This window comes from Peromyscus californicus, unplaced genomic scaffold (assembly GCF_007827085.1).
Source record: "Peromyscus californicus insignis strain IS unplaced genomic scaffold, ASM782708v3 Scaffold_19__1_contigs__length_69161282, whole genome shotgun sequence".
NCBI classification, from domain to species: domain Eukaryota; kingdom Metazoa; phylum Chordata; class Mammalia; order Rodentia; family Cricetidae; genus Peromyscus; species Peromyscus californicus.
In genome coordinates, this window is record NW_026294491.1 from 2,934,126 (window position 1) to 2,940,125 (window position 6,000).

The following is a 6,000-nucleotide window of genomic DNA, read 5'->3' on the forward strand; positions in this document are numbered from 1 at the left end:
GATATCCACAGCGTAAGACAGACTGTAATAACGAAGAGTAAGTGAAGTAAACCCTTTATTCTCCATGTTGCTTTTGGTCAGGAATTTGGCAACAGCAATAACGAAACAATAGGACATAACAACAAATGACTGGATTTGCAGAAAAGGCAAATTCACTAAACTGAACAGGGAGATGATGAACGAATGCCTCCCCCCTCCCTTCCTCCCTCATTCCCTACCTTTCATACTTTCTCTCTGAGGCAGGGTCTCATGTAGCCCAGGCTGGCCTCCAACCTGCTATGTAGCTGAAGATGATCCTGAACTCCGGATCTACTGTGTTCACCTCTCAAATACTGGAACTTCAGGTGCATGTCCCCATGCCCGGCTAGTCTTCATCTTTTAAAACCCATTCTAATTAACTTTTAAAGTATATTGACACAGGCGACAAGATGAAGAAGACACTGTTTTGAAAGTTATCATACTTTCTAAAGGTCTCAGGGAACAGAAGTTATGTGCCATTTATTTTTCTCGGTGGTCCAGCAGTGAGTGGTACAAAACTTTGCAGAATTAGGAGCTTTGTGTAAGGGGAATCATAACCATACCAGCAACACTGCACTGGGTGGTTTTGTGTATCAACTTAACACAAGCTAACATCCTCCGAGGAAGGAGCCTCAGCTGAGGAAATGCCTGGATGAGATGCAGCTGTAGGGCATTTTCTCATTTAGTGATCGATGAGGGAGGGCCTAGCCCATTGTGGGAGGGGCCATCCCTGGGCTGGTGTCTTGGGTTCTATAAGAAAGCAGGCTGAGCAAGCCATGGGAAGCAAGCCAATAAGCAGCACCCCTCCATGGCCTCTGCATCAGCTCCTGCCTCCAGGTTCCTGCCCTGTTTGAGTTCCTGTCCTGACCTCCTTCAGCAATGAACAGCAATGCTGAAGTGTAAGCCAAATAAACCCTTTCCTCCCCAACTTGTTTTATGGTCACAGTGTTTCGTCACAGCAATAGAAACCCTAAGACGATCACTCACCAGGGTATAAGAATGTGTCCCTCTGAAAGAGGAAGGAATGGAAAGATGAACGGAAGGAAAGACAGACAGAGGGAGCCAGGGAGGAGAGAGACATGGAGTTAGGGAGCACAGGGAAGGGACTAAGCTAAGAGAAAGTGGGGAACATTTTTACATGGAGCGTGAGAGCAGGGTGCTCAGGAAGTGCATGTGAAATGGTCACAGCTTTGTCCCTCGAGTCAGTAAAGGGTGTCCACCCACAGCTACAAAGCAGAGGGTCTCAGAGCCCATACGCTGCACTCCCACAGGGACAAGAGTCCACAGTCAGCCTGGCCTTCTGCACAAGGGCTGGAGGAGGATTGGGAGTCATTGTCTGAGTCCTTGACCCCAGGTCACGGACTGTCCCTGCACTGGGCTTCTGCTCATCTGACAGGAGATACGTTAGGCTGGGGCCTGGAGGCAAAGTGATAGCCACGAAGATGCTCTGAGCTCTGAGCTCAGCCTGGTGCATTAGCCAAGCTGCTACTCTCCTGAAAGTGCTTCTCAAGAACAAAACCTGCTGGGTATGGTAGCCACACCTGTAACCCCAGCTCCTGGGAGACAGAGGCAGATGGATCTCTGTGAGTTCGAGGCCAGCCTGGTCTACATAGCAAGTTCCAGGACAGCCAGGACTACATAGTGAGACCCTGTCTTAAACAACAAAAATAAAACAAAACACATTTCCTGATGAAGCAATGCTGAAGAGATGCCATAGGCTGTACATACAGGTGTGCATATATAAATACACACACACACACACACACACACACACACACACACACACACACACACACACACGCACACACACGCACGCACACACAAACAATGATAACTAAAGAAGAGGCCCTGACTATGGGAGGAGGATGTGGAAGGAGTTGGGGGTGGTGACGTCGACGCAGGGTTTGTGTATGATGTTCTGAAAAAGATAAGACACGGAGAGAAACAAACCCGCACCCAGGCCGCTTGGAGCCTCACCACTCCACGCATAGTCTGCTGCTGTTTAATACTCAAGAATATTTCCTGTTTCTTCTTCCAAATTGTCCAAGGTTTCCTCAGATTTCTTTTTTCCAGAGAAATGGAAGGACTATGAGGCAACACTGGGTAGGTGTTTTATCTTCTCACGAACACAAAGCAGTTAATGTCGACCTTGACTCTCACAGTGCCACTCATGTCTCAGCTTTGTTGAGTCAAGTTTCACCCCCGACGGGACTCAGTGATGTGGTTCTCTGTCCTTTCCTTTCTAGGGGGGTTCTATTGTTTTTTTTTTTATACTTGTAATGAGGTAAGACCCATCAAACACTGAATTATCACTTTGGACAGCTCAAGCAGCCTTAGCACATGGGCATGTTGACAGCTCTCACTCCCAAAGCACTTTTGGAAAGTGCTGTTTGGAAGAAACCCAGTGTTAATTAAGAATACTTCCTCGTCCCCCTGGCCCAGCCCCTGACAACCACCAACCAGCCCTCCATTCTGTGAAGTTTTGGGGATCTGTGTGAGAGCCAACCTGTGCCAACAGCTCCTCCTTTGGGCATCCGGGTCAACACTGTAACAGAGTGGGGATATCACACTTTAGCCGTTTCTCTATAGGCAGACATTGGTCCCTTCCCTTAGCTATTGTGGATAGTGTTGATTTTGGAGTTCTTGTACGGTATGTTTCTGAATACTTGTTTTCAAATTTGGGGAGCCATGTAAGTTTTGGCTCAACTTCCCAGAACGTTTCTCAAAATTCTAGAGGCCTTTTTCAGAGCACTGTTATTATTCAGACAGAAATACAGAGCGAATAAAGTTGCTGGGGCTGGAGAGAGGGCTCAGCGGTCAAGAGCGCTTGTTGCTTTTGCAGAGGACCAGGGTTCATATGAATGGGTAAAACTGCTGCTGGATCTTCCCTGGATTCTCAAATACAAAGACAAATCTGCACGTACCTGTGGAGGTTGGAGGATAACCTTCAGGAGTCTGTTCCCACCTTCCACAATGTGAGCTCCAAGGATCAAACTTGGGGGATCAGGGTTAGCTGCAAACACTACCCAGCCAGCCTGAGAAGGTCTGTTTTCAGTGCTACAAGGCCATTTTTATTGCCTTTAGAGTTAATATCCTATTTCTCAAGTGCCTGGGTTTTTATTTAAAATATATGATTTTAAATTGAAAAAACACATGTATATGAGGGTTTCATGTGCTTGTACATCTGTGTACCATGTGTGTCTTGATGCCTGAGGATGTCGGAAGAGGTTGTAGATGGCTGCGAGTCACTGGAAATTGAACCGGGGTCCTCTGGAAGAACAGCCAGTGGTCGCCACCACTGGGCAATCCCTCCAGTTTCATTAAATATATGACCTAATGATACATGGAAAAGGACAAAGCAAGATCCTTCTGGAACTGTGAAGCGGGAGCAGAGGAAAGAACAAACTTCAGATGCGCAGGAAGCATACTACCCAGGGAAACGGAGGACGCAAAGAGGAGAAACGGAGTGGTGTCCAACAGTTAGAGTTCACCAATGAAAGGGCCGATGAGACTGCAGCCAGTGGACCAGGAAGGAACACCTCCCCTCCCCTCCCCTCCCCTCCCCTCCCCTCCCCTCCCCTCCCCTCTGCATCTTTCCTGTTTCGTGAACAGCGTCCCCTCCCATCCCCATCCTTCCCTGGGTGAGTCGTTGGTGGTTTCAGGAAATCCCCAGCTAAGTTCTGTATTGGCAGGAGACTGAAACGGCTTTGTGTTCCCGACATAAATCCTAGGGTGTCTCCACACCTGGGGCAGCATTTATCACCGAGCTAGAAGGAAGCTTAAGACTCACAAATCAGCCTTTTGCTCCTGAGAGCTGTAGCAACGTGTAGTGGGAAATAACCCCACAAACAAGGGGCCACTCTGGACTCTGCACAAAACGGGTCATAAAAATCTCTGTTGCAAGGTTCACGGGCTTACTCAGTCGCTGTTATGAAACCTCAGCCCACAAACAGCTGGGCAGAGTCTGCTGCCTGAGTACTTACTGTAGCCAGCAGCCGCTTTAGTACACCGCTAAGTAAAACAGACCAAAGCAACACAAAGTCTACCAGACAAATTAGTTTGTTCCAGTTGAATCTTATTCTAGTTCTGTTTTAGCGGCAGCTTACGTGGTTCAAAGACTGTATTCTTTTCCAAATTACAGAATAAGATACTAAAATTTGGGGCTGGCTCAGCGGTTAAGAGCACTGGCTGCTCTTCCAGAGGACCAGGGTTCATTCCCAGCACCCACATGGCAGCTCACAACCATCTGTAACTCCGGTTCTGGGGCTCTGACCCCCTCTTCTGGCCTCCGTGGACACTGTACTCGCATGGTGCACAGACATGCATGTAGGCAAAACACTCATACACATAAAACAAATAGATTTTTTTTTTTAGAAAAAGGACATAAAAATTTTAAAATGATAAGTAGAATAGGAAGTATATTAACTATGTCTCAGCTTATGGGGTGTATTCACGGTATGTTTGGCAGGTGCTCAAATCGACTCCTTTTGTTGAGTCCTCAGGAATTTTTATTAACATGTATCATGCTTTGATTCCATTCATGAGAACAGGCAGTGTGAGTTTCAAACACCTTTAACGATCCTCCTTATCTCCAGGTTCCATGTGACAAGCAAAGTAACTGAAAGGGGCCCCTGGGAGCCCCACTTTATAGCTGCTCCCTGAGAAGCGTAAGTGAAACAGAAGCGGAGGGGCAGGCCTGAGGAGCCGAGCGGGTCAGCTGAGACACCTGACTGGCAGGTGGCAGCAGATCCAAACTGGACTCGGGGAGGACACCCAGGTGTGGGACCCCCTCTGTGTCAGAAGCAGACTGTGAGTGGTGGCTACTGACTGAGAACACAGGAGAAGCAGTAGTTTTTCCTCCTGGGTTCTCAGCAGTGTCTAACGTGACTACCATCTCACCATGGTTTTCATTTATAGATGTTAATTTGGATCTTTAGAAAAAGCAAATCACGCCTGCAAAAACATTATTCAACGTTCAGTCACTATGACTTCTATGGGGTTGATACTGATTCCGACGTAACAGTTCTGCCCAACTGTGGCTTGTCGACCATCTCTTCATCCTGAGAGGGATATTTTCCTGCTCTTTGCCTGGTCATTTTTTATTTAGTATCAGGCACCATGAATTTTATCTTGTTAAACTTTGTTCTGGAGTGAAACTAAGATATTTTATGCAAGGTCTCCATGCCTTTGGACCCAATGTCCGAAGAATGCTCAAGGTTTTCTGGTCTGGCCAATAGCAGCGGTGCACATTTGAGACACTGTTTCCTCCAGGTGTTTCTTACCGTTGTTGTCCACAGCTTCGACTGGACTGGAAGAAAATGAGCCGCCCTCTCCCTCTGCTGACACACTTACCAAGAATTGAAAGTACTCATTTCTCTATTAATTTTTTTTATTATTTTAACTATGCATGTGTATGTGAGTGTGTGTGTGTGTGTGTGTGTGTGTGTGTGTGTGTGTGTGTGTGTGTGTATGTGTGTGTGTGAATATGCATGGGAGTGCAGTTGTCTGTGAAAGCCAGAAAAGAGTGTCAAATCTCCTGGAGCTGGAATTACAGGCAGTTGTGAGCCTCCTGGCCTGGGGGCTGGGAATTATCTCAGGTCCTCTGCAAGAACAGCTCTTGCTCTTGGTCACCAAGTCCTTCCTCCCACCCCTATTTCCCTTATTAACAGCTTAGGCAACATGATAAATTTCTCTCTCCACCTTCAACAAGAGAAATACCTCAATATTTCTCACTCATTCGGATCCCCAGATGCTCATGGCGTTGATGTCACCATGTTTATTGGAACTGAACTTTGACTGACAGTTATTTTCTGCTCAAATCACCACAGCATTTAAGATGTAGCTTAGATTGCTATCAAGTTAGAGTTTGTTTCTCTATCAATATTTGAAAGGCCATTCTTGATATTTTAATACAGATGTGCTGTTTTCATTTTGAGAATCATGAGGTTTGTTTAATTTTTAATCCCTTTGAATATTGCTTTA